General features: G+C 45.3%; 1 protein-coding gene across 2 annotated transcripts in view; it reads left to right on the plus strand.

Moving 5' to 3' along the window:
- Positions 1 to 14,225, plus strand: part of EPB41L3 (erythrocyte membrane protein band 4.1 like 3) — a 141,386-nt gene that overhangs the window by 36,321 nt on the left and 90,840 nt on the right. Inside the window, exon 1 of one of the 2 annotated variants that reach the window (XM_057364892.1) lies at positions 8,289 to 8,414. The exons of the other annotated variant lie outside the window; for it this stretch is intronic. The gene's annotated coding sequence lies outside the window, so the exon portion shown is untranslated. Of the gene's footprint in view, positions 1 to 8,288; positions 8,415 to 14,225 lie in introns of those variants that run through there. 2 annotated transcript variants of the gene reach the window in all.

The following is a 14,225-nucleotide window of genomic DNA, read 5'->3' on the forward strand; positions in this document are numbered from 1 at the left end:
TGGTGATGGTCCAGGATGGATAGTCTGGAGAGGTAAACTTTGCCTCTCTCTCCAAGGGCCATGTTTTGTTCTGGCAGGAGCGTGGCCCTGYGTGGCCTTAGCAGGCAGGTAGCCTGTCACATTAACCGCAGCGTGTGTTGTGACAGACCATCAGCATGAGCAGCACTGCCTGTCAGCGTGCACACAGCCTCTGCATCTGCTCCTTCCTGCCTTGCAGAAACATCCACAGGGGTATTGGGAGTGCTGAGCTTGCTGGGGTAAGGATGGAGTGTAGGGGATGAGGAGYAGTAATAAAACCTTATGAATATAACCTTTCCCATACTTCATTTTCCTCTTTCCAATTTTTCTCCCCAAAATGTGAAAGSAACATAGGAGAGCAACTCATTGACGTCATCTGAACCTTCTGAAGGCTGTTTTATGAGTTCATTTATCTTGCTTGCTTATGTTTCTTTGTAATTTCTTTCTTCTGCCAAAAATACCTCTCAGACTATAGATTAGCTGCTGTACGAATTGCAGCAAAATGGCCCAAACCTCCAGGAATGGATTCAGTAAAACCAGCTAAATTGGAGGAGTTTGGGACATTTTATTCCAAAACCTAATTGAATTATAGAATTTTCTTGCAATTGCAAAGGAAACAACTGTGTGCTGCATATTGTGTAAACATAGTGCTTTGTATCAATGCCACTGTGGTTTTTTCCTTTGAAAATATTTGTAGGTTTCATTATTTCTCACACTATGTGTCTTGTCTGGAGRAAACAATGTCTTAAACTGAAAGTATTCCTTTTCCAGCCTTATTGCCCTTGTCTGGCACCTCAAACATCAGCAAGTCTGGTTACTTTGGTTGAGAAAGGATTCTTCATGGTGCATATTAACGGGTCCAATGGCAATTCCAAATTTGTCCTGAGCAGATGGGTCAAGATACCAAAGTGCAGAGTGATGCAGTCAGTCACCATGATTTCCTCAGGGTAAAGCAAATTGGGAAACTGGACCAGCCGTTTGTAAACCCTGAACTATTGAYGTGATTTTATCTTGCAACAGAGATTCCAGTCCCACTTTTCCTGTTTGTTACTTTGTTTTGAGAGAAGAGCTACATTAAAGCCCTGAAAAGTGAGAGTGCTTGGCTGATCTGATTGGTGTGTTCAAGAGRACCTTGGAAATAATTTCACTGAAGTTTGAGCAAAATCAGTTCAAATGTGGAGAAGAGTTTAGCCTGTATCTCTTTGGTTCACAGACTCTTCATAAATATGTTATTTTAATTATTTTTTTGAAACCAGTGATATGTGCTTGAATTTAACTCTCACCAGTGGTGCTGTTGGTCCCCAAGCACACTGAATTGATGTTTGCTTATCTTGGATTTGGGCAAGGGGCAGAAAGGCAGTATGTGCTTTGTGTGGTTTTGCCCAGGAAATAGATTTTTCAACATAAATATTTATTAGATTTTAATTTTTTTTTTTTTTTTGGAGGTGATAACAGGAGTTGCTACATATATTTCTCTTCCAAGAACAAATTGCGCACCCAAAATATTGTGGTAAAGCAGCAGAGCATCTCTTCCTCTAAATGCAGTACCCTTATGTAAGCTTGTGCATTCCTATCAGCCTATTTTCCTGAGTAACTTTTTTTGAAGCAGRAGAGCTGTCCTGATGCTTAAGGCGTCGAGGACGTTGCTTGGCAACTTTGGGCCGTGCATGCGTTTCTGTGGGAGCAGCTGGACAGATGTTTGCACACAGGCTGACTGGGAGCAGCGCCTGGTGGTGACCRAGTAAACCCAGTCCTAAAATTATTSTTTCAAAGGATGTGTGATAAATTAAACATTTGCACTGTGAGAGGCTGTTCATGGTACTTGCTATTTGGAAAGTGTAAAAAGCTTTTCAGTAGGTGAGAGGCTGAGATGCCTTTTTTGGATATTTTTCAGTTCCTAGGGGACCGATACATACCGTTTGTCATTTGGGTGAGTGAAATTTGTTTGGTTTAAAGCTGTSAGTTGAAGATGATGGTTTGTTTCGGTGTTGCTTTCCCCTACCCCCAACTGTGTAATAGTGTTATTTTCTCAATATTAAGAGGATTTACCTTTCAGATATCCAAAGGCAGATATCCCAGCGCTGTTTTGCGCTGTGTCCAGTTAGCAGTTGGCTGCRTTTCAGTTAGAAAGAAAACGGCGCAGTGAGACCCTGTGCTACTTTGTATCCCGCTATGCAATTTGCTGGGTGTGCACAAAGCATCTGGCTTTAAGATGTCACCATATTTGCCAAGGGAAAAACACAGAAAACCTGGATCAGTAAGTAACCTCAGATTTTCCCCCGAGTATCGACAGTGAGAGTGAGTTGCAGGGGGAGTGTTGAAGCAGAAGGAAGGGATGAATGTCTCTTCACTACTCTCGTTTTTACTGGCAGTGTCCCATGAACTGAATGTGAGACTTAAACTGTAATCTGAATCAGATCATGTTTTAATGCATTTTGGAAGTGTCTGAGCAGCTATAAACAGCAGGTGTGGGAGCTCCTGGCTGTGAGCAGAGCTGTTTGCTGCAGGTGGGCCGGTCCCCGTGACCCCGCTCAGGTGGGGGCTGGAGGTCAGGGCTTCAATTTGGAGCAGTTGCTCACATAAATGAAGGCTGATGCCCAACATCACCATCTGATGCCAGCACAAGCTGGCATAGCCCCCAAAAGAGGCAGCAGTGTGATATTGCTCTCATTCTCACTGCTCATGTCACACCACAGCACCCACTCCTCAGTCTTGTATTGATGAGGTCTCACATGGAGTCATAGTGAGGAATTGATCAGGTTTATTGTCTCTCCTCCATTTTTGGTTCTAACTTGAGAGTTTTACAGGAAAGATAGTCAGCAAACTTAAAGTTCTTGTTTAGACATGCTGGGTCAGAATTTTTTTTTTTTTTAATTTTAAGGAATCCTTCAGCCTAAAGTAATCTTTCAACYATTAAAGAAAGTAACCTGGGACATCTTAGCCTATAAGACAATACAGATAAAAGATAAATAAGTTTCGTTTTAAGAAGTTCTTACCTTTTCCCGGTAGCATTTTGCTATGATGATAAGCATAAACATTCATTGTGCTTTAAACAAGAACCTAMTACTGCTTCCCTCAATTGCTATTAACCTTCATTAAGATGAGAGTTGAACTGTGGTGGGTGCTATGCAAACACTCATTAAAGCGCCTTCCCTCCCTGGTAAATCTTGCAGCTAATGYAGACAAATGATATAAAAGCAGTTGGGGGCTATGCCTATTAACCTGGCCAYGGAGAGTTATTTTATTGTAGGTGTCATGAGAAAGAGGTATCTTAAAATGGGATTTGTAGAAGGCAGTTATGATTCAGGATGGCATTTATATTTCTGATAGTACTCCATAAATATGAGCACTGATTCTCCTTTGACTCAGCGAGACTCTAGCTTATGCTTAAGGTAAACTCCAGCTTAAATCCTTCTCTGAATTAAATGCAAATGTATAGAAGAGCCAAAAATAGTTTTATAACTAAAATGCAAGACTGGGTTTAATTTTATTGAAAAGAATGAAGGAAGCAAACCGGTAAAGGAGAATAGGTCTGTGTTGATCTGGAGGTGGTCAGAGATGGCTGCCTTCTGGGAAGCTTGTGGTCCTGGAGTTGCTAATAGAAAATGAGAGTTTTCCTTGCCTCCCCTTATTGTTAGGCTGCTCAGGAACCCTACTGCAATGAAAATAAATTTGTACTAACTGCATATTATGTTGTTGGTTTCCTGTAGTCAGTGTATATTGAATCAGAGTACAGTTAAACCTTATTAATGACTTTGAATAAACAAAATAAAACAAAAATTAAGACTTTAATTGAGATTAAAAGCTTCAGTTTACTATTCTCTCTGAAAACTGACTCTTGTATGTTTTGGACACGACCTCAGGTACATCCCAAAGCATMATGTATCCATAAAATGTGGCTACCTTTGGCTCATAATGTGGGCTGGAGAACTGCAGCAGGAGGTAATCCTTGGTAATCCAGTTAATGCTCTCAGTCAGAAAGTAGCCACAGATATGAAAGTGGCAAAGGGTGGTGCTGAGTTAATTGCAGCAAATCTTCTATAGGCAGGATTTCAGCCGCAAAGCACCAGGCCCAAATTTACTTATTGTTCCTTCAGTAGTCTTAAAATGGGAAGGATTTGGCAGTAGCTGGCAAAGTGAGAGTTACTTCAGACACCAGACAAATAAATCTCTTCACTGAGGTCAGTAAAYCAGTGTCAAGAATGAATCTGACCTGCTGTGTCACTGAGTTCTACTAAAGGATATCTCATTTAAATGTTTACTACTTACATGCTGGCAATGGTAATATTGGCCAATTAGTGGGCATTATGTTTATAGTGAGTGAAGACAGAAATAGATGATTTGGTCTGATTCCTAAATCTTACCTTCATCTGTTCACAGTGATCATTCTTAATTATGAGAATTTTGTTTCATTGCCATGCAGAAAGTTAATGCATGAGTCACGGACAGAATGGTTTGCTTTTAATAAATGGACGTGGATACGGTAATAATAAAAAAAAAGAAAAGAAATCAGTTGGACTCCAAACCCATCTGCCCGTCTAGACAGATAGTGCCAAGCTCCTGTCTGCTAAGAAGTATCTTCTTAATAATGCTGTACTAATGCTAGTACTTTTACATTACTTGCCATTTTTCAAAGTGCTGTGCCCAGCTAATTCATCGTTGGCTGGACTTGAGACGGCCTTTTGCTGAGTTTGATAGCATTTCTGTGGCTTGCTTTTCTGTTATGTGCTATTTTGAATGCCATGTCCAATCAATTAGGGAATCACAAGAATGTTTTAGGCATCAGTTCCCAGAGCTGGGCAATAATCTTTGTCCCTGTTCTTCCAGGGTTGCCTATTCATCTTTTCCTGGCAGAGACCATGTGTTTCCCCATTTCTCTCCCCTAGAAAAAAGACCTTGTAGTGGCCAATTGCTTTGCACAGGCCTGTTTTCCTTAGGACTGTTTTGCTCTGAGTGGAACCCCATGGGGAAGGGGTGTGTGTGTCTGTGTCTGTGTTTGGCACCTTTTCCTTCCCACCTCTAATTTACCTGCTTYSTGTCAGAGGYTGTGTTTGCWTTTMTTCTTCCCTGGCTTTTTCTTTCTCMCTTCAAAGGGCWGTCCCAAGCAAGTTGCAAGTGTTTCCCAAAGGGGAGAAACTGGAACAGCAAAAGGGGTGGATGGATAGAGAAGAGAGTGGAAGGCARAGGTTGCCACCTATTTTACCTACTTCCAAAGCTGTGTGTAATTCTCCTGAGTGATTCTGACTTTTGGTCATACAGTTGGATCCTGCCATCTCAATACAAAAAATGGAGAAAATGCAGGGAATGTGTATGGTACAAGGGGAAGGAAACTGCTTTGGATGGAAGATGGAGAGATACATCTCATAAGGGCTGAGGAGGAATAGATGGTTAGGAGGTCACTGGCCAAGAAGTGTGGTGCTAATGGAGGGATGGGGAGATTGGGCCAAACTGGATGATGCAGCAGGAGCGGGCTGGGAGAGGTGTTCTGCMGTCACTGAAACAGAGGGATGGTGTRTGGGTARTGGRACRCARGGARCTCATGTCTAGAGCAGCCGGGTGCAGGGGGTTCAAAGGCTGTGTGYTCAGAGTGACTCCAAGTGTGTGGCATCCTGCATCCCACCCGAGCTGGTGCTGTTTTTAAATAAGMAGAATGTAGGAGTTCAAAACTCCTCCATGGCAGGCAGCAGGGCCTGTGTGACTTGTTGCCAGCAGAGCCTTATGTGGAGGTGAGAAGGGACTGCCTTGGGCTGCACCAAGCCTGATGTGTTGGGAGTTGAGATGAATGGAACTGAAATGGAATTATTTGCTCCTGACATCTAGGTCTGAAGCATCAGCTCCAGGAAAAAGGAAAATAGCAAAAATAAACCTATTGTCCCAYAGCAAGGTAGGAGATCAGTCTCTTCTGGTGCTACCTGGACTTGTCATCCAATCTTCCTTTTGTGTAAATGGACACTGAGTAAATTCCAGTGAAGTTCAGGGGGATTATTCATGTTTTCCACCTGTGTAAGAAGAGTATGAATTCAGGATTGCTATAAAATTACTGGAAAAACTTTTTTTTCAGAAAAGAAATAATATTAAAAACTTCTGTATCATGGAAACCTAAACTTCCTTGTAGTTTCCCTCTGACAAAAGTCATGACAAGCTGGGTAACTAATSCACTTTAGAATTAGAAACTAACATTTGAAAATGAAAAAAAAATACTGTGAGTATTGAGAATTCTGGAACTTAGGCCCATATTGGTAGCCCAGAGGTACCAGCTATCTTTAATCTGTTGTGAGGATTTCCTGCTTTTAGGAGCAGCCTGTTAATACTTGATGCACTGAGGTTAAACCAATGTGCTGGAAGCCTTCTAGATCCTCAGATGAAAGATGCCATTATATATGCAGAATATCCACAAAAGGGATCACAGAGAATARTGTAACTGTGGGGCAAATCTTCCTGCAGTACTGCTTAAGGACAACATGGGTGGCTGGGGAGCACTAATACTCCTGTGATGTATCTGCTTAAAAGATGTCAACACCTTCCTCTGTAATGGGCAATGCAAGAGCTGCCGAAGTCGGGCTGGTAAATTCTTGCTGGTTTTTTTTTCACAGATATTTCTTAAGTCTCCTAGCTTGCTTTTGAGACTCAATTTGATTCAGGGCTACTCAGTCCTTTTCTTACTTTACCCTTGTTTTTTTGTTTTTTTTTTTTTTTCAAATCAAACCTTGTTAGCTCTAACGTGCGTCTTAGCTGTCAAGTCCATTCCCTTGTGATTTGTGATGGCTTCCAGAGCTCCTGGTGGAAAAGAGTGTACAAGTCCTGTTATTTCAACTGCGTGACCAGAGGTATGCCCTCTCTTAGCTGATGGCATGCATTTTTCTTTTGAACTCTCTTTCCTTCTCAGGCGCATTACAGTGTGCCAGATCTGCTCTTGCAGAGCACTCTTGCATGGCAGGTGAAGAGGGCGGTGTGTGTCTCRCTACGATTCCATGTGAAATACAGAATAGCACAGTTTTGAGGATCTGAGAAATCGTATGCTGCTGTCAAAACCTCTTTCTCTTCTTAAATCCCCCAGAGATGCTGCTATTTTTAATTAAAGGAGCTATTCCTTACCCTTCCTTCCCCTCTTGATTTATATCAGAGCCCTGAGTATAATTTGGATCTCATAAGTTTTGGGAGTTCTCAAAATGCCATATCTAAAGAGAGAATGAGCCTCATTCATATACTTTGCTGTGCTAGGATTGACGGTGTCGCATGAGACTGTGTTGATCTGTTGCTCTTCTGCAGCCAAGCCATCACTGCCCTTCTTGTGGTCAGTTCCTCTCCTGGAAAAGAGCAAGTTCAGCTGCTTCTGGTCTGCCAGAGAAGCAAATGAGCAGTGCCTCTGAGCACAGTGATGCAGCAGTCTCAAACCCAGCAGCCACTCCTATGTGTGTAGAGTGGGGAAGTCAGTTTTGTGTTCTAAGAGGAGCCATGCATTTACCAAATTGGAATGTATTTTCCAATTGGAATTGGAAAGTAGGATTTATCCCCTCCAAACTCCTTTTTTTATGCACTACAAATTTTTGATGCTTTCTTGCATGTGGCGTGTTGTGCTCTGGRGTGCAAACTTGAAAGTCATCTTCAGTTTTACAGTATCAGTTTTGAACTGGGAGCTGATGTGCGGCAGGATCTACATTTTTTGTTTTCGCGATGCTGTTGAGGGAAACAGTTAATATTTTAAGAACATGGGGCTTGTCACTGAACATTACAGTTGAAAAGGCTGATTTCCCCCTCCCCATCAAAAGCCCCACGTGTAATTCAAAGCCAGACCTTGCCAACTCACAGCTTGCTGCTTTTAAGTTGATGGGGAGCTTCTCCATCGCGGGGGTTTTCCTGCAATTGCAGCAGCTAAATTCATCTCTCTAAATAGATGGATTCATTTAGCTGAGCCAAAAAACAGCCGAATCCCTCCAGACACAGGTGAGGATCCCTGTGCTGGGCGGAGGTGGCGGGGGGCTCCCTGCCGTGCCCGGGGAGCAGCCCTCGGTGGCCGAGGGAGGAGGGCAGGCGGGAGCGCTGCCTCCACAAACCTGCCGGCATCCAGCTTTTGCCGCTCTCCCCGGCGTACGTTTTTTCAGTTTCTTTTTTTTTTTTTTTTTTTTCCTTCCCCCTTTCCTTTTTCCCTCCCTCTCTCCGGAGGAGCCTCGGCAGCCCTGATTTGCTGGGGAGCGGCGGAGGCTCGCTCTGGGCAGAGCCGGGCTGCGCTGCCGCTGCTGACGCGTGGCCGCCGCCGCGCCGGGAGCAGCCCCGCGCCCGCCACCGCCGCCGCTCCGCGCCGCCAACGAGGAACCTCCGCGCCGCTCCGGCCCCGCTGCCTGCCTGCCGTGCCGTGCCGTGCCGTGCCGTGCCCTCCCCGCTGCGGGGAGCTGAGGGTATGCCCGCGGAGAGGGGCAGGGGCAGATTGCATCGCCCCCTTTTTTCTAATATATACATATTTATTTATATATATGTTTGTGTATATATATATGCACACATATATAAGTGCGTATATGTATATATATATATACACATATACATATATATATATATATATACATCATTCTTAGGAGCCATTTTTAAGTTGGGGGGGCGGCGTGTGCGTGCGGCCAGGCTGCCCGGGGGGGCCGGGGCAGGCAGCGAGCGGTGTCCCCCGCAGAGCGGGGAGGGCGGYGGTGGCTCTGCGGGGACACACGCAGGCTCGGCTGCTCCCGCCGCAGCTCTGCCAGGGGCCGGAGGGTGGGAGGGGGATCGCAATTTTAAATTTTTTTTAGGACGATACGCATTTCTGTGGGAAACTTCTGTAGGCGGCAGAGGCGCGGCGGAGGGGGGCGGGGGAGGCGTGTGGCGTGGTAGGGCGCACCCCGAGCCCCCCKAGGGCCGCGCCTCGCCGAGTGCCCGGTGCCCCGCTCACCTGGGGGACACAACACCTGGGCGGTGCGGGGCCCGGGCCGGGGCTGCGCGACTCGCCTTGGGGGGGTTACCCCTCACCCCCCCGCCCCGGGCCGTGGCTTCTGCAATGCGGTGGGTGTGGTTATGCACGGAGCACATCGCAGTCCCGGACCGCTGCAGTGGCAGCACCGCGCCGGCCCCCTCCCGGCCGGCAGCGAGGGGCCCCGCCGGGCCGGGCTGCCCCGCTCCGCTGCGCTCCGCCCCGCGCTGGAGGCATCGCCCGTCCCTGCCTGCCTGACCCGGCGCGGGCTCCAGGTGCTCGGGAGCGCTGGAACCCCTCACTCTGCCCTATCCACACTCCTGGCCCCGCGGAGCGCGGCGTGGAAGTGCCAGGTCTGTGGGGAAAGGGGAATAGAGAAGCCGCGGGTGCGAGCAGCGTGCGGGCTGAGCGGCTCCGGCAGTGCGGCCGCATCYTGGGTGCGGCCCCGCGCCCTTGGGCTGCCAGAGAGGGGCCGGGGCGGGTGGGTGGAATARGATTTTGTCTTTTTCCGTTGTCCCATTTTTCGTTCAAAGGCGAAACTTCATCACATATACCAAGAAGCTTAAAAACTCGCACTCCTATGATGATAGCAATAGCAAAGCCTCCCCATCTGGCCTTGCGCTGTCTTGATTTAATTTCTCTTGGGGCTGTGCTGGAGGAGGAAGGCGCTGGGTCAAGGCGGTTGTTACTCTTACCGCTGTTCTCCGTCGTGTTCCCCTGTTTGAGGCAGAGATGGAAAGTATTTCCTCTACTGAACATGCACGTTSCTTTTAAGTTGAAGGGACACTATTTACAGCGTTTGAGGTCTTTTCTGTCAAAATGGATCGCAAGTCAAGGGTCCACTTGCGAAAAAGAAAAAAAGCTCTGAGTTAGGCATGTCCCATGTTCATCAGTCCTTTTACAGGCCAGCTGAGTGATACCTTTCTGTTTTACTTCTAGTGTTGTCAGCAATTGTCTCTGTCCATAGAAAGATGAAAGGTTTGTATAAAGAAAGCAAGTATAACTAAATCCCGTAGAAATAAGAATATAAGCAAACTACATCAGGTTTTGWCCAGTAAAGGTCAGATGCGATCGAATGTGTGCTTTTTCTCTAAATCTATGGAGAAGAGTCMTTTCATAGAGTATTAAAAGGTCAAGATCATCATGCTGCATCAATGATGTTAAATTCAGTGGTCTTGCTGTACCTCTGAGTGTGTACATGCATAATAAAGTATAGGCAAATACTKCTATGCTGGTCTCCTTGGGTTGGAAAGTTTCAGCTCTAATGTGAGGATGAGACCTGCATGGCAATCAGGGGAGGAGAAGAGAGCCTGAGAGCTCTGCATTGGAGTAAGAGCCGCTGGAAGTTTATTCCTTAAGGCACTGCATGAACAGGGAGGCTCCTTGAGCTGCTGGCATGCTGCAGACCTGCTTGCTGCAGCAGAGAACACGAAACACATCGGGAAACATTAAAAATACGCTGGTTCTGTTTAATCAGACCACTGTAGCCCCGGCCKCTCCCCAGACTAATTGCCTGCAGTCGCATCCCTCCGTTAGCGGTGCAGCTGATGGCCTTTCGTCCCCATAGGCTGCCCCGTGTGACGAGGAGCTCGGATGCGCATCAGGAGCTCATCCCATGGGAGCCCGCTGCTGCGGTGGGCAGGTTTAGCCTTGAGGAGGAGCAGCGGGGGAGGGGGGGCGCAGGGTGTGGCACCCATCCCCAGCCTCCCCCTGCGCCTCAGCCTTGGCTGCTCCTCGCTGGGCAGAGCTGTGCCTGACTGCTGGAGAGCTGCACCAAAACTGGAGAGGGCTGGTTTGGGTTGGGGTTTTGTTCTCTCTTCCGAGAAGGAGCAAGTGAAGGTGAACCTACAACTTATGTAATTTTTCTTTTAATGAGGGTGAAATCTGTTCTTGTCTGTAGTGGAAACCTGCTGAATATTTAGTCTTTGATGAGAAAGAATTGCTACACAGAGATTTTTCTTTAAAATCCGGGGAGGGGTAGGTGATGGGGGATTTGTCCCACAGCAACTTGGTTACACCTGTGTTTGTTATATTTGTTGTTTGATGTGAATTCCGTGGGTGTTATGCATGGTTGTTTTCTTAAAACACGTAAAATGTCACTTCTTTGTTTTTCTGGCATGATCTTGAGTTAACAGAAAGTTCTTGAAATGTGTTAAATGTGTTATTCACGGTGGGTGACATTCAGACTTGTTTCATAGRAATCTCATGTACCAGTAAATGACTGCTTTTTGTCTGAGGGAAAGCATCAAACCATTTATAAGTGGTTATAAAAGACTACTTGTCTCACATGGGATGAAGCATCAGCTTTATTTCTTGAGCTATGTCATTTTCAACACAAAAGTGTGAAACTGTGTGACTTTGTCACATTGAAATACATCTTCGGGTGAGAATATGTGTATGGTCAGTGCATGTTYAATAAATGTTGGGCTTTGAAAAAGAAGGGTCGGTTTCTTGAAGGGAGGGCTGTTGTGAGTCTGCAAGATTGTGTTTTTTTGATGTGTGTATTCTGRCCCTAGGATTTTGTGATTTAGCATCATATTTATCACATTTTTACAGGAAATGACTRCAGTGTTTGAATGTTCAAAGTGTATTGTTCAAACAAAATTTCTCTCTAATCAAGTGAACATAAATGCATGCATATAAGTGGAAAATATGATTGCTGTCAACCAAACTGAAAATTAGGTTGCAAAAGTGTTTATTCTGAAGAATCATGAAGAATTGCTTTTATTTGGCACAGAAGTTGTAGAGTATATAAGAGTGTTACCCAGAACTAGACTTAAATAAGCATCACTAAGCAGTTTGAGTACCAGAAAAGAAGTCTTTAAAAGAGATGAACCATTATAAAAATAACAGATTAGCTAGGTTTTGTAGCACATTTCTCTAAATTTTCAGTCTCTAGTGCTAGCCATTTATAATGGCTCAAGAATGGTCCAAGTCCAAATGAGTATATGTGCACATAGCACCTCCTCTCTCGATAGCTAGCTAGAAACRCACAAAGAGAAAGGCTTGTTTTCTTTGGGAAGATCTCCATTTCTTAAAGCAAACAGCCCAGGTAGTGGAGGAGAGGAGCATAAGCATTTTTTCTTGGCTTCGGTAAGARAAAACCTACAGGCCCTTTGCTCCATCCCCTGCCATTCTCAATTGTTGTCACCATAACCATGATTGCAGAGGAAGCTCAAGAGGATTGCTGAGGACTGAGTACCTCTGGAAAAGCAGAAATGGGTCAGTATTTGGGACAACTGAGTTAATCTGAGACACTGTGCTGTATAGACAGCAAAATCAGTATCTCCTGCACCCTTCCTGAGTAATTGATATAATGCAATTTTAGTAATTGTCAGGTTTTTGTCTCTGTAGGAAAATGAAATCTTTAAATTTTACTTGGTCTTTGTATCAGCAGAGCTGGCTTTTCTTGAATAAAGTAGATAAAAGCAAAAAGAAAATTATAATCTATTAAATCATTAATCTATTTGCATCCTATTGGATGCCGCACATGAAAGGATTTTACATAAATGAAAATTAAAAAGCACACAGAAATAAAGGAAAAAAATTGGGGAGGGTTAACTTTTTTACATAGATCTCTTCCATTTTTRCCCTTTCCTTTAAGATCTTGGAAATACTTTGTGTACCACAGACAGAGAATCCTTTTCAGTGGTTTCACTGTCTATCCAAATCTATCTGTTGGCAAGCTAAGAAACAAAAGAAGTACTGAAATCTGCATGAAGATCACCCACCAGATGTTTGATCCCACTGAGAAAAGTCTTTCAGTTGAGAGGGTTAAAGAAGAATGTGGAAACTGGGGACTCGGAGCATGTGTCAGGGATAAAGGGCTAGAATAAATGGAAAGCATATGTGGATATAAAAAAAAAAAAATCAGGAAGGAGAAGGGAATGTGAAGAGAAAAAAGCAGGATACAATTTTGGATACCTGCTCATGTGCATGTATTTCTATGAAACAGATGTTTATTGGCCAATGARAAAGGAGGAAGCAGTCCCAGCATTGCTCTGTTAGGTGAGACTTGGGAGAAGAAGGCTCCTGTGTGGAGTAGAGAATGGGTGATGATTCTAGTTTGGGACTGTGTTTAAACTGGGACTACCAAGGTGTAGCATGTGCCATTGCCTGGCTTTTACTGCAGCCTTTGTCATAAAACTGGAATTGGATTTTGTACCCAGATGGGCTGCAGGCAGCAAGCGAGGGAATAATTTGAGGTGGCAACAGCTGACCCCGGTGCGCTTTTGTTTGGGACCCTGTTGATGAGTGGTGGGATGTTCGTGGGAGAGAGGTAGGGAAAACACCAACACCTGCTCCTGGCCTGTGCCAGAGCAGGGCAAGCTGCTCACTTGTGCCTGTGGTTTTGTTCTGCTCTGTAGCTGTGTCCTGYTYCTCCAGTCAGGCTYTTTGCTGTTGTTCCCYCTGCATGTCCCCTTTCCCTGCTGCRAYCACTGGCTGGGTGCCCCTTCCTTTGGGCTCCTTGGTGGAATCCCTGCTGGAACAGGATCCTCTTGCACTGTCCATCCTTCCCATCACCCAAGCAACTGGCCAAGYACATGCCCTGCTTCTCCTCCTCCTCATTTGGGATTATTCCTTCATATTCCTTATCCTCAGGGCTTCATCCCTTGCAGTGGCTCAGTCRCAGYRCTCCACCTCCCTGGAGGAGGTGAGYAAATCTTGGGAGACAGCCACGTGCTGGGGTGCACCAGCAGCCCTTTCCCCGGTGGCAGGAGGTGACAYGGCTCATAGCAGCCAGGGAACCTGACACTGCTGGTAGCAATGGAGCAGGAGGACTCCCTGCTGGTGGAGGTTCCCTTATTTTGTCCTTATGAATCTCAGGGCAATTATGTGTAACACCTCTGTTTCCTAGGATGTACTGGCTGCAAATAAAATCTTGCTTAATAAGCCAGCAAATGTAAACAGGTTGTGAAGAACAGAGGAAGAACAAAAAAAAAAAAACCAAAAACAAAAACAAAAACCAACCCATCTCTTCCAGACCTAGGAAACATATGTTTATGCTAACTGAGAGACCTGTTCTTGCACCCTGACTCACGTCGGGGAGTATCTTAATCTGCCAGTCTTCCCACAGAAATCGGCAAGCCGGGCTGAGACGCAAGGCTCAGTTTTGGTTTAGAGATCAAGATCTGACCCAACCAAGTTGTAGCTTAGGTCAGGARACTGTAATCTTTCTAAGGACCCTGGAAATGATTACTTTGCCAGGTGCACTGTATTTATCACTGTTTTCTTTCAATTAAATTACTGCTGTAGCTGAGCAACTCTTGGGGCA

The sequence above is a fragment of the Malurus melanocephalus genome, unplaced genomic scaffold (assembly GCF_030028575.1).
Source record: "Malurus melanocephalus ecotype Western Australia unplaced genomic scaffold, MMel_1.1 scaffold_44, whole genome shotgun sequence".
Classification (NCBI taxonomy): Eukaryota; Metazoa; Chordata; class Aves; order Passeriformes; family Maluridae; genus Malurus; species Malurus melanocephalus.